General features: G+C 34.1%; 1 protein-coding gene across 2 annotated transcripts in view; it reads left to right on the forward strand.

Annotated features, from left to right (window-relative positions):
* The window catches only part of LOC113058079 (potassium voltage-gated channel subfamily D member 2-like), a 111136-nt gene that overhangs the window by 13136 nt on the left and 72307 nt on the right, over positions 1–25693 (forward strand). The gene's annotated exons all lie outside the window — the stretch shown is intronic.

Genomic DNA, 25693 nt, shown 5'->3' on the forward strand with positions numbered 1-25693 from the left:
AGTTTTTGAGCAAATCATTTTAAGTGATGATTTAGTAATTCACTTATAAAGGCACTTGTTTAATTTGTGTTTTCAAACAAATTGGTGGACTGAATGGTTCAATGACTCACTCAAAGAAAATTGTTACTTGTTTTATTCTCTAATGATTTTTTAAATAAATCATTTGAATTGATGATTCAGTAATTCACTCATAAATGCACTTGTTTAATTTGTGATCTAATCAGAATTTTCAAGCAAATTGGTGGAGTGAATGGTTCAATGACTCAAAAAACTTGTTTCATTCACAAATGAATCGAAATTTTTGAACAAATCTGTTGAATGGATGATTCAACAACTCAATAAAAAAGGCACCTACTGGCTTATCAATGTAACCTATGGAAAAAGAATGATTCAGCAATATAAAATAACATTCTAGACTTTAAACCAGTTATCTCAGGCTGCCTGGTGACAGATGAAAAAAACATCACCTACAGCTCAACCTGGCAAAGACTGAGCTTCTTGTCTTCCCTGCCCCTCCATCTCTACAGCATTATTTCACCATCCAGCTAGGTTCTTCTACAGTCAGCCCATCAACTTTGGTCAGAAATCTTGGTGTAATTTTTGATGACCAGCTGACATTCAAAGACCACATTGCAAAGACTGCTCAATCTTGCAGGTTTGCATTGTGCAACATCAGAAAGATCAGGCCCTTTCTAACAGAGCATGCTGCAAAACTTCCCTTGTCATAGGCTGGACTACTGGGATGCTCTTCTGGCTGGACTTCCATCAAGCACAATCAAACCTCTACAAATGATTCAGAATGCAGCGGTATGACTAGTCCTCAACGGGCCCAAAAGAGCCCATGTTACACCTCTCTTTATCTCCTTGCACTGGCTACTGGTTGGGGCTCTTTTACCTGGTCTGTTCTGATTGGCTGGTAGTGGATGGTTGTAGCTTCCTATTGGCTGGGGGAGAAATCATAGCTGCCGTTATTGGCTCAGGGTTTGTGCCATAGTGTGAATACTGATGTGTGTGTGTAGATATCTGTACTTCAGTATCTTAGCTCACACAGCGCCTTTGTGACGACTCAGCCAAAACAGGCTCAAAACAATTTAGCTGAATCCTCGATACGCCTTTTAGATACAAGAAATAAAAAAAGCAAGTCTACCAGGGATCATTGATCCACAACCGGCTGTGAATATCAATGAAGTACCATTACACAAAGATAAATACGTTTTCAGAGGATTTCTGCGCACCCCTCACACATATAAACGCACTCCAGCTTTTAGATCAAAAACCAGCAGACTGGAACGCAGGGGGACATGAAAGCGACCGCAAGAAACAGGAGGAATCTAAGAGCTGCAGTCCCTAGAAATCAGCAGAAAAAATGAAATGTGCTTTGAATGACAAGCAGAGTCAAGTTTCTGTGTGAACCTACAGATGAAAACCATAGCTGTAATTTTAATGAGAAGAATTGGCTTTTCCCAGAATTGGCTGTCAAACATTGGCGTTGTGGCTTTGAGGACAATTTTGATTCCTGTTTATTTAAATATGCTGGATCTATTTCAAATAGAGCCCAACTGTTGGGTTCCGGAAGTAAAAATCCCATTTATTTTGCCCATAGAGAAACACAATTTAATGGTGCTGTGGAAACCTTTCAAGAAAAAGCTACTGTGGTTCTAAATCGGTTGTATATGCTTCTGTTGAAGCCATCTGTCAGCAATATTTCAACTTCATTTTTTACAGAACTGTGTTCAGAATAGCCAAATTTCAGTGAAGAACTATCCACCGATAAAAAATATGTGGCAAATAAAACTCTCCAGTTGCCATTATATCCCTTGAAGCATTGCAAATGACATTAATCACAACCCTACACTCTTAAAATGCATTTGTATCTAATTATTTTGCTTATGCATTACTTTTATAAAATGTAATGCTTATATATTACTAAAAGTGTAAAATATCTAGATTTCATTCTTACGATTGATGGCTATGAATCAGGTTTTATTGATAATTGTTATTATAGAGGTGTCAGATCTCTTTTTATTTGCAGTTTCTGCAGAAGATCAACTTCAGGGGCCTGAAATAAAGTGAAAAGTTTAAATTCGTCTTAGTCTAACTAGAAAACAGTATGACGATTGTAAGTCATAGGCATGGGCATGAGTGTGTGTCGTCGGGAGAGGTTGATGTAATGGTTTTATAATGGATTTAGAGCGGTCGCAGTAATCAGCACCGGATGACTTATTTAAATGTCATGCACCCTTCTTATCCTTTGCTGGAGATGAGGCATGAAAAGAATGAGCGGAGAACGCGAACGGATATTTCAACACCGTCACTCTTCACTCGCCGTTCCTCCCGGAAAGCTTAGACTGGATTTACGGTTCTCTGAGAGAGCTAAATCTTCATTCGAGTATAATTTCAAGTCGTTACTGTTACATGACAGAGAGGGCCAAGGCAAATATCACCTGAAATGAATGGAAGGGAAAAGGAGCAGAAAGGACTGATAGAGAGGCAGAGACTGACTAGGAAGGCTTTATCTTCCCTTTTTTTAAATAGATGATACCCCCCCACACCCCAAAAAACAAAAAACAAAAACATAATGTAGCATCAAATTTAATTTAGTTTTTTTTATTCCCCTAAGAACCATCTAGCCAATGGAAGAATTGTTCTTGTTTTAAGACATTGGCTCTACACAGTACAATTTCTTTATATTAATAATCCTAATGAGTTATGCCTGCGGTGCGACTGGTTTTTATGAGCATGTACGTGCATGTATGTCCCTGTTGTTCCACTGTTTGGAGTTTTATGAGATGAAAATAGGGAAGTGAAATATCTAATACAGCCAGCCATCTCTGTAAATCATATGACTGAGATGGAAATGAGGAGAGAAGAGAGAAAGAGAGAGAAGGGTGTTTTGAGACAGGTAGATGATGACACTACTCTTGATCTGTAGTTGCAGATATAGACCCGCTCAATACACACACACACTCGCACACACACGCCGCTCCACGTCGAAGTGCTGACGACAAGTAAACAGCCCATTGCTGTATGCAAAGATTTGAGTAATGAGTTCTTAAGGACAGCAGGAGAGGAGAGGAAATGGGCCAGCCCGGCGTTTGATGACTGGGGTAATGTGGCACAGGAAGTGATGAATACATCGGTGGGCACCATTTGGCACGACTCAGCGCTTTTCTTCTGACGCAGGTCCTTAAGACAGCCAGATTAATGAATCTCACTGAAATTAGATTAAAGACTCATAGCCCTCGTTTCTCTCCGGAACCAGACACGACGTCTTCTGAAATGTACACATGCAGATAAACGACAGATGCGTCATGGGTATTAATCTTTATCTGGAATGCTGCTCCAGATACTTCAGTGTTTTTTGCTGAAATGTTGCGTTTTTGGACAGTCAAAACAATATGAAGTGTGGATAGCTCCATTATTCACTAACGGCAGGGAAATTGGCTTTGGTTGATCTCGAAATCATGGTGTGTCAAATTCGAGCACGTTGAAACAGACGTACATTTATTTTTGGGATAAAAATGTAGAAAAAGTATTTTTATACATATTATGTTTTATAATGTGTTATAGCTTTAGCAAAAAATAGAAATTTACTATTGTTTCACCTTTTTGCACAATTTTTATTGTATTTTTTTACATATTATGCTTTTGACATTATTATTATTTTTACACATTTTTACACATTATTATTTTTACTCTTTTTTTTGATTTAGCATAAAATATTTTTTTTTTGCATGTGTGTGTATATATATATATATATATATATATATATATATATATATATATATATATATATATATATATATATATATATATATATATATATATTTTTTTTTTTTATATATATTAAAATGTAACCATACAAAATGTAATTAATATGGTTTATGACTTGTTTATGACTTTATCAGAAATGTACTGTATATTGACATTTTTTTGCACTATTTGCACTTACATGTTTAACTTTTTACAGTATCTGTATATGAAAGTAAAATGTACAAAATGTAATGCATTTATATATTTACTTTTTACATTATGCATCATTTTATGCAAAAAAAAAAAAAAAGATTACAAATGCCAAATTTTTATTTAATTACAATATATACATATTACAATATATATTCAAATATTTATCTACTTTTGCCTTATATTTTTATGTAAATAATTTTTTTAAATTTGGAATATCACACTACATATGCATTCAGCTTAAAAATGTAAAAGTACTATAATATATATACTTAAATATTAAACTCTTTACATTATGCATTTGACAAAAGTAAAATTTGCACTTGATGTTTTGTGCATTTAGCAAATAATTTTTTTCTGCATTTCTGCATTTATTTTATATATTTACTTTATTTTTTACAATTTGCATTGCTTTATGCACAAAAAAATTACATTTAACAATTTTTTTTACACATTATTGTTTTACATTTTTATGTATTAGTTTAAATTTTTATATTTTTCTGGAATGTCTCACAGATACATCAATGTTTTGAGCTGAAATGGTATTTTTGAACAGTCAAAACAAAATGAAAATGTGGAAAGCTCTATTTACAAGCTCTATTAGTCACTAACAGCAGGGAAAATTGGCTTCGGTTGTTCTGGAAAGCGTGGCGTGTCAAATTTGAGCATGAAGAAACCGTCGTACAGGTCCATTTATTCGTGGCGCGCATCGCAGGTAAGCAGCTGAAGGCGAGAACGCGCTCAAACGTGAATGGAATACAGCTGAGCGGGATTGAATATTGGCCCAAAACGCCTCTCATTTGAATGCAGCAAATGGCCGCCGCGACATGCACACTCGAGATGAGCTTTCAAAAGTGAGCAGACAGTTGAGTTGCTCAAGAGAGGAGAGGGTGCAACTCTGAAGGAGTGTGTAACCTTTAGCTTGCATCTCTTTTTTTTTCTGCATGCATCTGAAGAGCGAGGTGGAGAGGGGCTCGGATGAGTGGACCACTGGGATATGACATTTCTCATTCTTTCAGTCTGGACAGACCAAGACTCTGACAGATAAGCGTGTAAACGGGTTGGGGTGGGGGATTCTGGAAGCATGCCAGGAGATGTTAGCATCCCTGGGGGGCTTTCTGGACGGGGTCTGATCGCTTTTCAGACCTCAGTCATTACCGCTTAACTTCTTCTGTATTACATTCACTCCATCCCCTCTCTAACTCACTCTCTCTATCCCTTTCTCTCTCTTTCTCTCTGTCTCTCTCTGTTTCACTGCCATATCTCTACACCCCAAGGCCACACAATACAACTGGAGTGTAGCATTCTTCAAACTTAAAGGGATAGATCACCTTAATGTAAAAATGATCATTTAGGATGCTCATAAATTGCTGTCATTTCAAAATAAATAGTGATTATTGTAACATAGTATTGCAGTAATTATTTTAAAGGATTTAATTAATTCATTCATTTAATGTGCCCCCTTAATCTTTAATTGACAACATTAATGTCTCTTCGCCCTGGCAATATTGTAATATTATATTGTATAATTATTATTAGGTCTATTTAGGTAGAGAACAACTGCATTCTTTTTTCCACATTTCCCCTTTTACAAGTTTATGCATTTAGCAGAAATGTTGACATTTTATATATTTTTTTAAAATGTATTTACTTTTTATGAATTTGACATTTTTATGCCTTATTAACATTATGCATTTAGCATAAAAAGAAAGAAAATATTTGCATTTAAATAAAAAAAAAATTAATTTGCAAAAAGGTACACTTTTTTAATTTAGAATAATAAAGGAAAAACTTTTTTTAATGAAAATGCTTTTTTATGCACTTACCATACGCAAAATAAAATGCCCTCTTAACATTATGCAACTTTTAAACACACACACACACACACACACACACACACATATGTATATATATATATATATATATATATATATATATATATATATATATATATATATATATATATATATATATAAAATGTTTATGCATTTGGCATTTAAAAAAAAAAAAAACATGGAAAAGTAAAGTGAACCTCAATAAACTTTTTCCCCCTCCCAGTCAGACCCCCATCTTTGACCATCTCTAAACTGAAGGTTGTGAATCTCTCTGTGGGCGCTAGTGTTCATTCTCTCACTTTCCATCTGCATTTCCTTTATGATATTTTACAGCACTCCTCTTTCTACAAGTGCCTCTGAAAATAGTGATTTTCCAGGTCTGTGCAGGACCTGGCCTCGCAAAAGTGTTCAAATCAATGCTGCACAGAGCTTTTCCAGCAAACTCACATTACTTATGTTGATCCTTGAGCTCCATCTTCTCAGTGTTTCTAAAGGCGAGCGAGACGCGGCTGATCTGAATCTACTGCAGTCGTTTTATTATGAGATTTTCAACAGTACTGACTCTCCACTTCATGATGTGCTTTTTCCATCACATCAATCACTCTGGTGAATGTGAGGATACTGTATAAAAGTGAAACTTTAGACTTGTCAAGAGCCAATGAAACAATGTGACTTATTTTCTGTAACTTTGTGAGTGGTTTTAGCAGGAAGTTTAAAAAACAAACAAACAAGAAACAATGGTTTATACAGTATATTGAATAATGCAGTAAATTAAATGGTTAAAAATGTAAGGTACTTTGATCCAATTAGAGTTTCTCTTTATGTAGGACTTGGATGCAAATCAAAAGATGAGATTTATTCATAATAGATGAACAGTAGGTTTGGCATCAGTGCAAAAACAGCTTAATGTTACATAATATTTAAGGTAAAAGCATGAAAAAAATTAAGGGAGAAGATGTCTAGTTTGGATCATTCTGTTCACCAGATTTATGGATTCCTTCTTTTCTAAAACCCCAGGTTGCATTAGATATCGAGAAGACACACTTGTCAACAGTTGAGTGTGTTTTGCATGTGTGTGTGTGTGTGTGTGTATGCTAAAGCATTACAAGCACGGTTTATTTAGCAGACGGCGCTTCTCTGTGCATGATCTATCATCATCATCATAATAGCCCTATTGTTTATGGTGATGCTCTCAGCATTCATATATTCAGGCCAAGCGCTGGATGATGCATCTCCCAAACTTCACTCTTCACCGGGCAATTACAGTCCGATCTGCTGAGCATAACTCACCACAAAAGGAGCCACCGAAAAGACACTTCATTTGCGCTAGATTAGGAAAGAAGGAGCAAGATTAGGAAAGGGAGACTGGGGTTGGTTTCAACACTTTCATTCTTTATTGAATTTCTGTGGTGGAATTTTAGTATTATTTGTGGTATATTTTTTTTTTTTTAGTTTTCTTTTTTTCTTTTAATTTTAATCTTTTTCTTTTAATTTTTATTATACATTTTTATTTTATATCTCATTTACACTTGCTCAGAGAAAGACATAATAAAAGGGAGACTCTGGTACCTTTCCATATTTTCTGAATATTTGTGGTGGAACAATCATTAATATTAATAGCTAAAATGGCTTTAGTTTTAAGAGGAAAACAACACAATAAATGAATATTATGTAATATAATAATCAATGTTATATTTGGTATTGTTTATATATGTTACCAAGGCATCATTTCTAATTTTCATTAATTAATTAATTTGTTCGTTCGTTCATCTTTTAAATAAAATGTTTAGTTTAATATATATTTATAAATGAATAAATTATTTTTAGTTTGTTTTAAAACAAAACAACACTGTATATAATGTTTTTTTAATTAATTAATTTTTGTTTCATAAAACCCATTTTTAATAATTTAATAATTTGAAATTAATTTGAAATAATCTTAAATTAATAAAGCAATTAATTTTAAATAATAATAAAAAAACGATTTTGTCTATAAATCACACACAAACGTTTAAACTTTATATAATATGCACTTTTGAGTCAAGTCTTAATTACATTAGTTTATTTGTTTGTTTGGCAAGTTGTTTTCACATTGACAACTTTTGACATTTTAATGTCTCAATGTGTGTGCAGTGAGGGTCAAGAGGACAAACACCCAACTGTTATGGCTGCATCCAATTAAAAAGCGCAGATGAACCCTGTAGTCGAGCATCCCCAGCCTCCCCTAACCAGTCAAACAGAGCCTTTAATCAGAGCTCTGCGCCGGCTGCAGCGTGGCAGGAAAGATGCAAACACAAACTCTCCCATCAGACTTTATCTTACCCGAGACAGCCGTGGGATTTAGAAGAGCCACAGCCGTTTAAATGTGCTCGCACACATGCTGCTACTAAACTTTCTCCCAGGTCCACTTTAACAATGTGGAGACCACTCCCTCCGGTGCCAGTTACCCTGGCAACAGCATTTTCCTGTTAATCCCCACCTTCCATCACGAGAGAGAGAGAGAGAGAGAGAGAGAGAGAGAGAGAGAGAGAGACGCTCTGTGATAAAGGGGGAACAATGCACATTCTTTCATTCAGACAGCAGACACCCATTTGTATTTATCTAGAGAAAGCCAATGCCTACGCACTCTCTCTAATAAGGGTTTATGAGACAGAGACAAAGAAAGAGAGCAAGAAAGATGATTTTTGGAAAGGAGCAGAGTTGAGATGTTCTCCTACGGCCCATAGTTCCTTTGTCAAAGAAAATTACATGTGTTGCACACCACAAGGTTTTATATAGAACTAAAACTTAAACCTTAAACCATTTTTTGTTACTTGAAATAACGTAAGTGTTCACTGAAATAAAATATAAAAACTTATTTAAAAAAGCTTTAAAAACTTTTGCCAATTTTAGTGTGTCTTCGTTAGGTAAGTATATTTGTTGTTTTTTTATATATATATTTAGATATATAGCTTTCATTTATTTTTATTTCAGCTCTAGTTCATCATATGTATACTTATACTAATTTACTAATTGTATTAATGTATCATACATGTATATACATATATATGTATATATAACTACCTATTTAAATAAATGCTAACTGAAATAAATTAAGTTATTTAACAAGGCGCCATTTCTAATTGACATTCAAATAGATGTACTGAAATAACTAAGAATGGAATAAAAACAAAGACAGAATTTACAGTAGACATTTAGAAATTAGGGCCGGGACTTTAACGCGTTAATTGAGATTAATTAATTACACAAAAAAAACGCGTTAACTAAGATTAATTAATTACAGAAAAAAAATCCCGCATTTTTAATAACTTATTTTTGCACCGCGGAACGTTTCTCACTGGATGAGTTTCGGCGGACCGATTATACTGAAGCACCAACTAGCGTTCGCATATCACCGCAGCAGCACATCGAGCCTCAAGTATCACCTCAGCGCAAAACATATAGCAGCTAGCGTGGACTTTACACTTTATGTTGAACTATGTATTATTTTGTTGGTGCAACAGTTTATGTTGAAATCTTTATTGTTTTGGCCAAGGTTATTGAGAGTTGGACTTAGTATGTTATGGCCTCTGAAGCAACAGAGAGATGTTTTCTAATAGTCAGTGTTTCTAATGTTCTGAATGTAATTGACAGTATTGTGTTTTACTTAAAAAAACACTTTACAGAAGGTTCCAGCACCTATAAGCTTCCTGGATTTCTGAAATGTACTATTTCTAAATATGCTATTGATACACTTCATGGCAAAAATTGCACTGGTCTGCTAGACTTGGTTGAACAAAAAAAAAAAAATATTTTGTTGCTTAAGCTTATGTATTCAGTCATTATTCAATGGTATACTATAAATCCATGTGAAAAAAAAATACTTCTCACTGTTCTCAGGTCAAATATTTATATGCGATTAAAATGCGATTAATTTTGATTAATTAATTACAAAGCCTCTAATTAATTAGATTAATTTTTTTAATCGAGTCCCGGCCCTATTAGAAATATATATATATATATAATTGATACTAAACAAAATATAGTGGACTTTTTGACCCTTTTGTGTGTGAGAAAATTATATAAATCCATGTTCTTTTTTTTGTGTGAATGTAGATATTATCTAGTTTCTGTAACCAGCATCTTTAACCTGAGCTCAGACAGCAGAAACATATCAGATTCAACCACGAGTGTCACGTGATCCTCTGTATCACAGAGCAGTATCGGGTGTTGAATGCTAACCTATAGCCAGCATTACTGCAACGTTTCTCAAACGCTCCAAATTAAACCGCAAAATGCTGTTACATGAGACAGCGCTTTGCCAACGTGTTGGACGTGAGGTGTTTTTTTTGTTTTTTTACTAATTTACTAATTTTATTAATTTACTATAAAATGTTTTATATATAACTACCTAATTAAATAAATGCTAACTGAAATGAATTCAGTTAATTAACAAGGCAACTTTTCTCATTTGCATTCAACTTGATGTACTAAATTTAATTTAATAAAAAATATTTGAACAAAAACTGTTGATTTCTAAGCAGTATTATGTTTATGTTTTTGTTTTTATATATTCATATATTTTGTGGAAACATTGTAATTTCACACAAAATGTATATTATTTAATAATGCAAAGTCAGAACCAAAGCATGCACATCAACGCAAAAAATAAAATAAAATAATAATAAGTAAAAAAATAAATAAACAAAACTAAACTGAATGCTTGACAGAGAGAAAAAATAAAAATAATTGGCACAGCAGCCTCCAAAAATGCTAAAAAAAATTTGATTTTAACTTTGTGTAAAGTTACATTTTTGTGCATTTTTGGAGTCTATGGTGTTCCGACTTTTTTATGTACATTTAAATTTAAAAATGAATAAAATATTTATTTCTAAATAGTATTATTTGTATATTTGTATTTTTCAAATTGTAAGTAGTATATTATTTAAAAATCAGTTAAATGTAAAGATATAGTATTTAATTATTTTTATTTTTTATTTTTTTCTATATTTTTGTTTTGTATATTCGTATATGTTTGTGGAAATGTATATTTCACACCATGGGTGTCACTAGGCCATCACTTATTTTTATTATTATTATTATTATTATTATTATTATTATTATTATTAAGTTTACTATAATTTAATTACAGATATCGCTGTTGAACTGCTTACTATAGTACATTTTCATACATGAAGCGTGTACATTATTGCATTTGGTCATATTTGGCTTTCACTCCCAAATAATAAAACTGCAGTGTTGTGAAAATATAATTTTTTTCCTTCTGGTTTCATCTAGGCACACATGTGCATGTGTTTGGATAAAAAGCGCAGCTACTTGCTCTGATAGGCTGCTAAAAGAGGGGCTGAACACTGACTGATTTCCCGGCTAAAATCACTCAGTCACTGGTGGATGCAGCATTGGCTGTGCTCGGCTCCACTCTAACAGCTGTCAAGAGTATTTTTAGCAGGCATTGTGTGTCTGGCCTGTGTTTAGTCAATGATAAACATCTATAGAGAGAGAAAGAAATAAAGAGAGAGTCACGGGTGGGACTGAACCAAACCGGCTCATGTTAGTCACAAGCATGTAATGCATTGTTGTTTATACTTCCCAAAGAGCCAAATTTAATGAGGAGCATCCAACCATTTAACACCAGATCACATCCTAAAGGGTGTCGGGTGAACCCAGGGTAAAGTGATCACTCCTGAGATGTATGTTTTAATGAAGATCACAGCTCCCTCTTCATGTTTGTGTAGGTATATGAATGTTTTATGTTGTGCAGACGCTGGTGAGATACACAAAAAAGCAAATTGGATTTTTGATTGCAAAAACGTATTCGTTTGCTCGGTAAGCTCTCTGGTAGCGCACAAACACACACTTTAACCTGCGAGTGAACAAGAGTGAAAAGTAGGACAGATAAAGACTTTAGAGCCCAAGGCAGAAGGAATGACTCAAACACACAAACTCACACTCGCAGTCACAAAAATACAGTTCGGCCACCAGCAACACTTTTTACAGCCTATTTAACACAAGCTGCCAATGTGCAACATGTCTCACGTCAGGCATGTGTCACGGCCACACGTCAAGAGCCAAGAAACTGAGAGTTTTACTTATAGCCTGCCCATAACCGCTGGTCCAGAGTCACTTCACTCGCTTTTTAGACTCTTGTGGGAGGGAGGGGAAGTTGTCACACTGAAGGGGGGAACTGTTGCCATGGAAACATGACCTTAAGGGTGAATTTGTAATTGCGAGGCCAAGAGGGCGTGCATACTAAATGTACGTTTAGAGAGCGTTTGTCAACATGGTATATGTTTTGTCACATTCACGCATAAACACAAATAATCATGCATCAGGATGTCGTTACAATATAATTCTGAAAGTGACAGTTCAACCAAAAAAAAAATGAAAATTGTCATTTTTTTCCCCCCCATCCTCATGTGGTTACAACCCCATATGACTGACTGTCTCCATCCCTTTTTTGTCTTTTCACACAGTGAAAGTCAATGGGGTCCAAAAGAAAACCCATTGGACCCCTTTTACTTTCAATATATGGGAAAATTAACAGATTTCCCCTAACGTGTATGTAAGAAATGTTAATCAAAAGTGACAGTAAAGGCATGTACAAAACAATTTCTGTTTCAAATAAACACTTTTCTTTTAGGATCAAAAGATCCTGAAAAATGTATCACATATAAATATGTATCATAAATGTATCACAAATGTATCATAAATGATAACTGGCAAAAACTGTTTTTAATACTGTAGTAATAAGAACCATTATTAATAATTAAAAATCAAGCATCGAATCAGCATATTAGATGATTTCTGAAGGATCATGTGACACTGAAGACTGAAGTATATCATATCATAATATATCATAGTATTTATATCATAAAATAAATTATCACTATTAACTAGTTGCATATTGGCATGCCTATTATTAACATATTGGCTATTTATTAGTACTTACAAAGAACATTCTGTATGACCATATTCTGTAGCACTTTTTTACAGTCCTGTTCCTCATGTACATACTATGAACCTATTATAGTAATTACAATTACTATGTAATAACTAGGTACTAACCCTGAACCTACCCCTAAACCTATAACAATAACCCATGTAGTTACCTTGTATTACCAGAACTTTCTTAGATAAATACACTACAAGTACACTATAAGTACATGTTAGTACACGTGCTGTAAAATAAAGTGCAACCCCCTATTCTACATCAATCCCTGTAAAATAAAGTGCAACCCCCTATTCTACATCATCTAATCCTACCCAATGCCTAATCTTAACAACAACCTTACTTAAAATGAATAAGCAGCAGTTTGAGGCAAAATTGGTGTTAATAGCGAGAATTGAAATAGTGTTACCATTTTAATTAGTGATAATATTCACAATGTATAATATTTGTTAATATAATATATACCTTGGTAAGCACAGGAGAATTTTACAAATATTTCAAAAACTACGACCACAAACGTTTAAGCGATAGTGAATATTCCCACACAGCGTTGTGTTGGTTACAGCTACAGTATGTGTTATAAATAGTGTAGAACGTGGCCTGACTGTGTTGTTCTTTGCTAATTGCGTCATATTTAATTTATTATTGATTGGGTTCAAGGTGTATTTAGCAACAGTTGGGATCGTCGGGTGTTCTTTACCCAACAATGAGCGCCGAAAGACACTAGTCATTGCCATATTCAGCCCGTGGGATACATTTACCTGAGCAGGTGTGAATCACACGGTGCAGTCCACACAGAGGCACACGTGCGGGAAACACATACCTGCGGGCAAGGAAAAAGCACAAGCTGGTGTGATTGTGAACGGGTATTAACAATTAAAATGACACGAGAATCAAAGACTGGATCTTTGAAGCGGCGTCTCGTCTATACGAGAGCTTGTTCAGATTTAACGAGTTGAAATGCAGACGCTGTAGGGAAAGATTACTGCACTTTGCCAACAGCCCATGTACGCTTTGAGCTACTGAGCCGACGATCGCTCTGAGAGAGAAAACAACACACAGAGAGAGAGACATACTGGGGAAAGAAATGAGCAAAAAGGTCAGATGGGCGTCTGCCAAAGAGTGCAGAAAGGTACAATCTCCTGGGAATTATTCAAAAGACTGTGTTGTGCACAGAAATGTGCTACGTGTTACACATACAGGCTCTCCTCTCTCTCTCTCTTCCTCGAGGCTCTGTAGTGATGAATGGGGCTTGACTTGCTGGTAAATGAGAAAATTTAGCCGATTCAAGTACGCAGGATATCTACCTCCATTACATCCTACTATACAATCACAAAATCAGCACAAATCTAGTAAACCCTGCTAGCAGCGTAACGCAACACAAGTAAACGCAACTCAATCGGTTTTGCAATCAAACAACCTCTGTAGCAATTTAACGACACAGAGAAGGATATATGCTCTTTAGATTATTATTTTGCCCTTAAAATGCTAACATTAGCTATAGCACAGCAGTGTACAATACGTGCATAAACAGAAGTACTAAAACTCTGTCCTTACAGCAAAACAACACAAATGCTAATGTTAGCTTTAGCACAACAGTGTTCAATACATGTACTGCATAAACAGAAGTACTAAAACTGTCTCTGAACTGTTAGACATAATACAAATGTTTTTACAATCAAACGGCCCCTGTAGAAATTGAACTGGTCTTTAGATAAGTATTTTACCTTTAAAACAAAAAAGCAAATGCTAACATTAGCTTTAGCACAGCAGTGTACAATATTGTACAGAAGTAGTAAAGCTGTGTCCTAACACTGAAATGCAGTACAACTCAACACAACTTTGTTTAATTGTTTTTACAATCAAACAACCCCTGTAGCAATTTGAGATCACAGTAAAGAATATTCCTTGTTGTTTAAATAATTATTTTACCTTTAAAGCCAAAAACAAATGCTAACATTAGCTTTAGCACAAAAGTGTACAATACGTTTAAACAGGAGTTGGCCTAAAACTGTCTTTTCAACAGAATGGAACAAAATTTTGGCAATTTAATAACACAGAAAATTATATTATATATATATATTTTTTGGTAATTATTTCACCCTCAAAATCAAACCAAGTGCTAAAATTAGCTGTCGCAAAACAGCATATATTATAAACAAAAGTACTAAGACTGCATCCTAACAACATGCAAAACATTTCTAGCATGCTGAAATTTGTTCACATTAAAAGCATAATTGCTGCAGTGCAACACATTCACCACCAGTAAGAAAAATCTATGTTAATTGAAAATAATTCAGCGAATTCTTGACCCATGAGATTCACAGTATTGTTTGTTCTTGGTTATTAGCAAAAGCATTTAAAAGTTAACACTAAGAATAACATTTATGTGCTTTTGTAAAGTTATTGTTTATACAATGAAGAAAACCACAGTGAAACAGTAACCTGTATCGTATTACCAAACGCAGCTTTGTGGTTTCCAAACGCACTCAATTAACCTCTATAAAAAGCAAACCAAAAGCAATAATATCTTCTTAACACAGTGCTTCTCTCTTGTTCTGTATGATCTAAACCCCATGCGCTCATGCTCGCTCTCCCAGCAGGGCCATGTACCCGATTTCAATAAGCACTTGTGATATATTGGCACACAAAGCCAGCGGGAATCAACTGCTATTTTTATCCTCCGCAATAATGCCATCCAATAACACGACTCTCCACCGTCGTGCCATCCACAAGAAATGTAGCGATGCCGCAGAGCACAAAAGCGGCCTGCTGTGCATTCTTGCTACATACCGTGAGACAGTGAGTCTGAGAAAGGATGTCAATATCTGTCATCAGACACGTGTTGTGATTAAGCGCTGCTGATGTTAGCACCGAGAGAGTTTGTGTTACAGACATCTGCTGAGAAGTCAGTATTAATTAGCATGTCTGAAAGGATTTTGATAATGTGTCTAAATGTTGACTGTTTGATGATGATTATGATTTTGCAACTCCTCCTTATGTGATTAATTTGTCCCTTTTCTCAGTAACCTGTATCTTTTCCTGTCCTGCATTGCCTGTATGTATATGTTTAAGGACATGCAGACAGCCACCTAAAATAGGAATGGGTTACAATAGTTGACTAGTTAAACAACTGACTAGTCAATGAAAGTTGTTGATAATCATAACAAAAATAAATTAAAAAATGAATTAAATAAAACAGTATTGTTATTAATATTTTAAAGGTAAAATATTTGTAAATAAATCTTAAATGCAAAATGTATTTGAATCTACATTTTATTTAAAATTAATCTAACAAATTTTAAATATAAACAAATGTAAAAAATATTAATATAATTAAATTATTTATTTAAATATATTTCACATAGAACACACACACACACATTTATATATATATATATATATATATATATATATATATATATATATATATATATAATTATTATTATCCTAAATGCATTATCTAATACATGCAATATTTGAAATATATTTTAATACTTTTTAAATAAATTAACTATTAATCAATTTATACAATTATTATTATTTCAATGTAATATATATATATATATATATATATATATATATATATATATATATATATATATATATATATTCAAAAATTACACTTACATATAACATCAATAAATATTATAATAATTCAGTGACATTTAAATGTTTTAAAAATATTTTATTTTAAATGTAAAATAATTAAAAACATAAATAAAAATGATAGATTGCATGGAAAAAAAATCACCTTACATTTATACCTTTTAAAACATTTCCTCAAAATCCATATCCATTTAGATTTGGCCCTTGCATTGCATCTTGAAGTATTTTTAAGACAGTATTTAAAAAGTAATTTGTGGAGTGTATTTTTATTTTAAAAAATGTGCTGTCTAGCTAGTTTTGAACATAAAAAGGTGTCTTATCCAAGTTCCTATCAAGAAACTAGCCTGATTATAGAGGACTTCCTGTATAATTAGTATAAAAATTGATTTTAAGAATGTAGGATCCAATACCAACTTCCTGTAAATAGGGTTTTTGTAGGAACAGCATGTGTGTGCGCATGTGTGGTTTTGACATTCTTGCCCAGAGCATGATAATTACTCGGTAGTACCTTATTGTCCAGACCTCTCACATTGCCCTCTGCTCTCATTGTGAAGTGCAGGGCATTTTATCTAAAGTGACTCAGCATTTGTCCACACCACTGAGACCTTCCGGTCAGCTGGTGTCTTTATCCTGAGCAGGGCATGCACCTCTGGACAGCACGTCCTCACTTTATTCCCATCGCGAGAGAAACGATTTCACCTAGCGGCATGAATAATGATGATTCAGACTCCAGACGAATGCCTCATTTATTTCAATTTGTGTAAAAACAGCATTTCTCTAAATGTTTTAGACTAATTTCTTATTCACTTATTTTTTAATGTCACGGTCAAACCACTGTAAAACAGCCTATGCGGCATGAATGCCTCTTTAATTTATGAAGTCATAATTTTGACTTGTTGGGTCATAAATACCAAGTGCATATGAAGTTCAGCAGAGCCATTCCAGGCACACATGATAGTTTTTAGTAAAAGTAAAGTTTCAATAAAGTAAATTAATATGAGAAGTTTGTTTGACGGGTGGAATTCAGTGTTATTTTAGTATAATTGAAATAGTTTTTATTTGTATGTTCCATTGAAATTTTATCTAATGTTATGTAATCTATATATATATATATATATATATATATATATATATATATATATATATATATATATATATATATATATATATATACATTTTAGTTAACTATAATAACCCCAATTCGGACGAGCACGCGAACCTGGTTTGAAAACAGGCTCATTTCATATTCCTCTCATCCTTCTGTTTTTATCTGACATATCTCTGTGTTTTTAAAGGCAGATGACCTGCGTTTGTCTGGACATAGTGTGAATGTGTAATGTTATTCGGGCGAAACCGTGCTGTTGTGACAGATTACCACACAGCAAGTGACTCCCCGTTTTCACCTTGAGTGCGTTTTGTGCGAATGTGTTTGTGTGGGTGTCCGTGACTGATTTGTTCATCAAAACACCATCATAATGTGCAGGAATTGTCAAGGATGAAGGGAATTTTGTGTGGAGTGCATGCGTAAATAGAGCTGGCAGCTTTTTCACTGTATGTGTGGTTGTAAGAGCGTTTTTTTTTTAGCTGAGTGTCACTGTGTATGACAATTTAAAGGGCTGCCAGAAGACACACAAAGACCCTCGTCGCTGGAGATTAAAATGTCAAAGAAAGAATGTCAAGAAAAAAGGGATGAGCCTCTCATATCTCTCTTTTCCTTTTTATCTTATTTTCTTTTCTCATCTCATCTCTTTTCGCCTAACAGTAGACTTCACTGCACGTGGACTCTGTTTTACATTGGCTTGTGAATTATTCATTCCTTTTAGCCTTATTTTCAATGAACCAGTTCACAAAAATGGCCTGAGTGCTTTGTTCATGAATCAACTTGACTTCCAGTATACTTTATTGCAGATACAGATTTCATTTTAGTTACAGATATGTCCCATTCTTTTTGAGTCAGAATTCTTTTTATTGTTAATAAACTAGTCTAAACTTCAATGCAGATGCTGATTTTAGTTTTAGTTCTGTCTGATTCATGAATGTTCTTTTGAGTCAGATCTCATGAAAAAGCTGTTTGTTTTTACATGATTCATCTGTGAATCAGTCTCTCCAGTAGACTTCTGTGCATATGCATTACATTTTAGTTATGTCAGGTTGATAAATTATTCATTATTTTGAGTTGAATCTGTTCAGTGAAATCCACAAAACTAGTTGTTTCATTCACACGTTGGATTGACCCCTTCTACATTTTAGTTATGTTCCATCTGTAAGTGATTCATCTTTTAAAGTCATTTCATCATTGATATATCTACTCTGTGAATCATTTGAAGCAGTTCACAAAGCTGATAATTCATTGGACAATTTATTATTGACCCTGTTCATTAAATATTTCAGTGTAGATAGAAACTACAATTTATGATTAATTCATGTTGAATCTTTTCAGTGAATCATTTGAACCAATTCATGAAACTGGTCTGAATCGTATCATTTACAAATTCAATGGAACTCTTCAGGCAGACTCCATTGCAGATACAGTACAAACTACATTTTAATTTTGTTTGATTTGTGGATAATTAATTATTTTGAGATGGATCTTTTTCGTGAATCATTTGAACCAGTTAACTGGTCTGAATGTTTCATTCACAAACTGGACATACCCCTTCATGTAGACTTGATTCTGATACAAACTTGTTTTGAATGAATCATTCTTTTGAGATGGATCTTTTTTTTTACTGAATCATTTGAACCAGTTCACAAAACTGGTCTGGTTTAGATAGACCCCTTTAAGGCAACCTCAATGTACATAAAATAACATTTCAGTTATGTTCCATTTATGAATAATTCATTCTTTTGAGATGGACCATTTCTGTGAATCGTTTGATACAGTTCACATGACTGTTCTGAACTGTATTGACCCCTTCAAGTGAACTTCACTGCAGATTGAAACTACATGAATTCTTTGATTATGAATGAACGGTTCTTTTGAGTTTGATATTTTCAGTAAATCATTTGAACCAGTTCACAAAACTGTACTCAATGTTTCATTCACAACTGAACCTATTCCTTCAAGTAGACTTTATTGCAGATGAAAACTACATTTTAATTACTGTGTGTTTGATTCATCTTTTGAGATGGATCTTTTCGGTGAATCATTTGAACCAGTTCACATAACTGATCTTATTTGGATCGACTCTTTCAAGTAGACTTTACAAACTACATTTTAATTGTTCGATTTATGAATTATTTGGGTTTATTTTTTTTGTCTTTTCAGCGAATCATCGGTTTACAAAAGGACTGGTGTGATAGGCCAAATGGATTACCACAGACTGGCACTTACACTGGCATTAAAATAATTCACTGTGTACTGGCAAGCTAGTTAAAGCAGTTTGGATGATTTGTAGTAATTTCCATTGGTTGGTTGGTGCTTTGTGCTTCCAGTGCTTTGTACTTCCAGAAGAATAAATATTTCATCATCCAACTTCTTGCTGGTTACACAAATCTAGAGGTTTTTGTAGTGCAATTATCTGAATTATGTAAAGCATCTATTGTATTTGTAGAGATGGGGTTGTAAGTGCAGAAGTAGTTATGTTCCAGTGGGAGAAGCAATATTTCTTTTAACGTTTCCTCTCTTGCATTGAAATCTGTTACTCTAAGTGGGCTGATAGAGCAGCATGTAGACAAATCCTGTTTATCATTAATCAAATGGGATATAGCCTGTCAGATAAAAGATGTAATTCAATTTGCAGATTGACTTTTGCTTTTAATGCCATTGATATCACCTCCTCTTAACCTGCCAATCATTCCCTCATAGTCTATATCCAATTTACACTGTCAGCTAGTGGGATTGTGATGTCATAAATAGCCAGAGCTTCCTTGTGCTATTCAGCCAATCATAGAACACGATTACGTATTTGTTTTTTGTTCATATTCTGCTTCAGTGGAACATTTAAAGTATTTTTACATCATGTTTCTTTGCTTAAAATATTGGAAAATCCTACTTGTGGATACTGTACTTTGATGCAAATGCACACTGCACATGTAAGCAGTGCACATAAACTGTACTGTAAATGCAGCATTCAGGCTTTTCTCCAATGTCTGTAAATCTACATGCAGCTGACATGTCTGCACAAATGTATGCTCTTTATTATGGGCCATTAGAGAGCAGAAGTGCACGAGGACAGCTGTCATGATTTATAATACATATGTTCAGCATCATGTAAGGGCTATATATAGTGGTAGTATCCATGGTGATTGCATCTGCCCTTCTTTGATCTTTCATTCATCATTCAAAACTCTATCAAACTGTCATCCGGCTAGTCTTTTTTATTTATGTCTGAACACACCACCAGTCGAAAGTTTAGCCACACTTGAATTTACACGGCTTATTTATTCTGAAGAATCTCAAATATATTATATTATACTTCAGTGACACTTTGAAAGCTTTCATTTGTTCACATTAGTTAACATAAACAATACTTTTATACAACATTTAGGCTATTAATCTAAATGTTGAGTTGAACATTCTGAGATGTTTCATTATTATTGTTTATTATTAGTTTGTGTCAATGCATTAACTTATGTTAACAAATATTATATTATAATATGTTATTATGGCATTTGTATATGCTTTTATCTATGTAAGTTATACAATAATTTGCACATTAATAATGTAAGAGTGGATATTGCATAAGTGGCAATTCTACTTACAGTCTTATGTTTTGTGCCTCAAGAGTTAGCGAAAACAGTAGTTATTACAAAGACAGTTGTGTAAAATAAAAAAAGACAACTTTTTTGCTGTGTCACTCTGAGTTAAGGTAAAGAAAATAAGCTGATGTATCTTCAAATGCAGTTAAAAACACTGATGGTTACAAGTATAACACTGTAAATACATGCCTGTACTACTAAAAATAATAATAACTCTTATGGCAAGACAAGAAATAACCACAAGGTACAGTATGCAAGCAGCATGACGCTGTAATGGAATAATATTGCCTCGGTTGTAATAACTGTAAAATAGCACACCGTTCTATTCTATGCTTGTTTTGTGTTCAGTGTTAGGAAGGGTTTTGGAATATACAGGTACATGATTGCAAATATGGGTTTGATATTTTACTTGCTTGATTGGTGGGATTTTGGTTATTTCATAGGCTGACGGTTTCTTTTATTAGTTATATTGCCTGGTTCTGCTTGGGTATGTTGTGTATCTTTGTGTGTGTGTCTATTCATATGGTTGCATCCATTAGGGACTAATAAAAATAGTGTTGCATAATCCTGATGTGGATGCCTCCGGGGAAAGTGGCTAGATTCCTGGTGACACAAAATGATAACAAACGAAAATTTCTTTTCTATCTCTTTCTGTTTCACGTCTTTTCCCCTTAAACTCATTTTTCTGTTTCTGCTTCCTGCCAGGAGGTCTGTCCATCCCTTTCCATCCCTTTAGTGTTTCCGAGTAATGATTGCGCTTGAGAAATGACTGTTTAAATGCATTTTATCATTTCATTCAGATTATACTTAAAGCTTTTGTGAGGCAATTTTGGACAGTGAATTAAATACTTCACAAATGAAAGGTACTTTATCTCATTTAGTTATTTTGTTCTTGGAACTTGATGGAAGCGAACCAAAAAATAAGATTATTCATGACAAATGAAATGCTTGGCAGCAGTACAAAAATACCTTTAAATTATGTAACACTTGAGTAGACAACAAAAGACTCAGAATAGTAACTCATTATGTATTCTGTTGGATAAGCCACCTTTTTTTAATTATCATAGTTGATATACACATACATGTACCACATACAGTATTTACTGTGTTATAACTTATACATCATCTGATGATTGACAGGACATTTCTACCTGTTGTGTTTTGGCTAGCGCTGCTGTAGCATGTGTTATCTGGTTACGTATGATGTACTGTTCATTTTATCTCTTTACATAACTGTCCAATTGTGTCTGAGAACGACGTCTTGTCTCATGGGATTACTGTAGTCTCCATCTGTGTGTAGAAATGTTTGGGAATCTCTTAAAAAATTGAAAAATATTCAATTTTTCAATTAAAAAAATTGGTCAAATATTCATCTTTGATATCATCTGTTTGTGGAATTACCATAGTGAACACTACTAGAAATAAATAAATAAAAGTTCCAAAATGTGAATTTTTAGAATTAAAATACACAATATCCCCAACATTAAAATCAAAACAAGCGAAGTACATGATTTGTTATGAAGTCACTTAAATGGGAGGAATATAGTTTCAAATATCATGAATGATTTTGACTAGGAGAAAACCGAGCCGTATTATTAAAAGTATTATTAAATGTAAGCCACTTGCAGAAAAAAACAAAACAAAAAACAGCTGTATAGCGATATCTGTTCGGATGTTTTGCGACAGTGATCATTCAAAGGAAAATCACACAATAACTCAGCTATTTAGAGGATGATTTATAGAGATCACACCTGCACTGAATGCTAAGTAAATACAGCAGTGTGTTGAAAACATAAAAAATCGCAGCGCAGTTTTTAATCAAATACAAAACACAGCATGCCACAAACAAAAACCTTCCGATGCACAATTGACCCCGCACTCATTGGCACTGCTTGTCTAACCTACATATGAACTAGACCTTAAGCAGTGATCTTTTGTGATAGTCAACAGCTCTTATATAGACACAGACAGATTTGAATTTGTTAGGTTACAAATATGTAACCTTCTATCCATTTATTCAGATTCACAGTCTCATGGTGCACCATTACAAAGCTTTGTGATAAATCAAGTAAGTTATTTCTGGCTGCAGCTGAATCAAATCATTATTGCATCATGACCATGGGCTGGTGGAATTGGTTTCCATGTCTTTCATTTGATTTCACCATAAACCAGCACCACGAACGATGGGCCTGTAGCAGCCTGAGGTTCAGCGGTTTGCGGTTTAATGAACCAACAAGTTTCCAGTTACCAGCCCTGAGCCTTTAACACCACACCACCAACAGAGTTGCATTGTTGCATCATACGCCTTAGACTGAAACCTCAGCTGTTACTCAAGGCCAAGATGCACAAGTTTAAACAATAAATGGAAGTATGGATTATACTGTACCTTAGTGAATACAGTAGTGAACAATACTATTATTGGGGTAAGATGAGCCATATACCAGGCACAGTCATCTCGTCTTAAGGTCTGATATTAAATACATCTGATATTATTTTCAATGTTTTTAAGAATAAAGAATTTTATTTTATGAATTGTGTACCAGTGGTTATTTTAAAGTTTGTTTTCATGAAAAAAAAAAATTAAAAGTATAGTGCTAAATCATGTTTATTTTATTATTAATGATATACTCCTTTATTTTAATAATCTTAATAAATCACATTTTTTGGTTTTATCATAAATTGTGCATCCATTTGAATATTTTATGAATTGTTAATGTAATATTAAACCATCAATAAATAATTTTTATTCATTAAAAATTCTTCTTATAACTATGCATTGCTTTTTAATACTTTTATGAAAGTGTTATTAATGTAATAGTAAATTTTCTTTTTATTTTATTATACATTATGCATCCCTTTAAATTTGCATAAAGCATGATTCATGTAAGACTTAATTGTGTTTTTATTTTATTATAATATTGTACTAATTGTTAATTTCTTTTGTAAATAATTATGCATTCCTTTTAATATTTAAATTAAATATTAGGTAATACTAAATAATACAATTATTTAACTTTATTTTTATAAGTTATCAAACATATAATTAATGCAAAGCTAATTTGTTCCTTTTTTATCATTTTATTATTTATATCTTTATCTTTGAGTAATTTTACATTTTTGCATTCATTTTTATATTCTTTGTTATTAATGCAATGCTAAACCATGTTTTTATTTTAATCATAAATTATGCATATCATAATCCAATCGAAAGATGTTGAGGATGACTGCTAGACCTGCCAGCACATAAACATAAAAAAATATTGAGTTTACCTTTAAAGCTATAACGGGGGCATCTTACCCCCTGTGGCATCTTGGCCTGTCTAACCCTATTTTGTTTCCAGTTCCCTCACCTCCATTTAGCTCTTTTTATAATCTGACCCAAGCAGCATCACTGAAATTGGCTTAAGAGAGAAGCTAATGAGCAGAAGTAGAGATTCGACTCCTAGATAATCTGACTGAAGCCCAGAGAGGTGGAACGCTTAGGGCTCTTAATTCTCCACTTGGGTTTGAAAGAAGAGCTCCAAAGACTTTCTTATCGTGTTTGACAGCCCTTTGTTCTGAAGTGAGGAGAGGAGAAATCAAAACGAGGGAGAGGAGAAGAGATAGACGACCTCAGAAAAAGCAGAGCACCACATTAGCAAGCGCTAGAAAAACTTGGGACTGAGAAAACAAGGGTTTATGTCACCCAATTATTATCTTCTCTCACATTACCACCTCATTTTACATCTCCCGTTTTGTCATATTGGTTAAATTGGCTAAAGGTATGGGGTATAAAATATAACCCTTATCTTTACCCCCTTTTTCACCTCTAGTCTTCTCATTCAGTTTGCTTTAGTACTGCCAGTGCCATATTTGTAGTGGCTTCAGTCCCTGTTTAATAATTTTTTCTCTTTCTGTCTACATGTGGTGAAATTGTATTTCCCTTACGTGCCTACTGAACCAGAAAACCTGTGTTATTCGGCTTCGGCAGACTGTTGTACGACTGTTTATGTTGTGATTATGCCATCCTCCTGCCCTGTGCCATCTTCACATAACCCAATGTCACTTTCTCCCTCCCTCACTCTCGCCCGCTTGTTCTTTTTCCCGACATAATTTACCTGCCACTCAGGGTGAAACTGATTTTTCTGACCTGTGGCTTATTGTGGGATGCATTAGTGATAAAGTGTGTATGGATTAGCTTCATACTCCTCTGTTGAAGGTGACCTGTGTGCTAGCAAGGAGGAAATAACCTTTAGGGCCCTATTTTAACGATCTGAAACGCAAGTGTCAAAGCGCAAAGCGCAAGTAACTTTGTGGGCTGGTCTCAGGGCTGTTGCTATTTTCCCGGCGGGATAAATGGCTCTTGCACCCGGCGCAAATCTAAAATGGGTTGGTCTGAAGTAGCTTCATTATTCATAGGTGTGGTTTGGGCGTAACGTGAAATAAACCAATCAGAGCGTCATCCAACATTCCCTTTAAAAGCAGGTGCGCCAGTTCCATTATGGATTGCTATTATTATGGCGTATTTACCAGGCGCACGCCAGGAGCGGTTCACAGCCAAGGAGACTGATGTTCTTGTAAGAGCAGTGAAAGACAGAGAAGTTGTGTTGTATGGGGATGGGAGAAACCCATCCAAAATAGCGTCGGTTAAACAGGC

Source organism: Carassius auratus, chromosome 4, assembly GCF_003368295.1.
Source record: "Carassius auratus strain Wakin chromosome 4, ASM336829v1, whole genome shotgun sequence".
Lineage (NCBI taxonomy): Eukaryota > Metazoa > Chordata > Actinopteri > Cypriniformes > Cyprinidae > Carassius > Carassius auratus.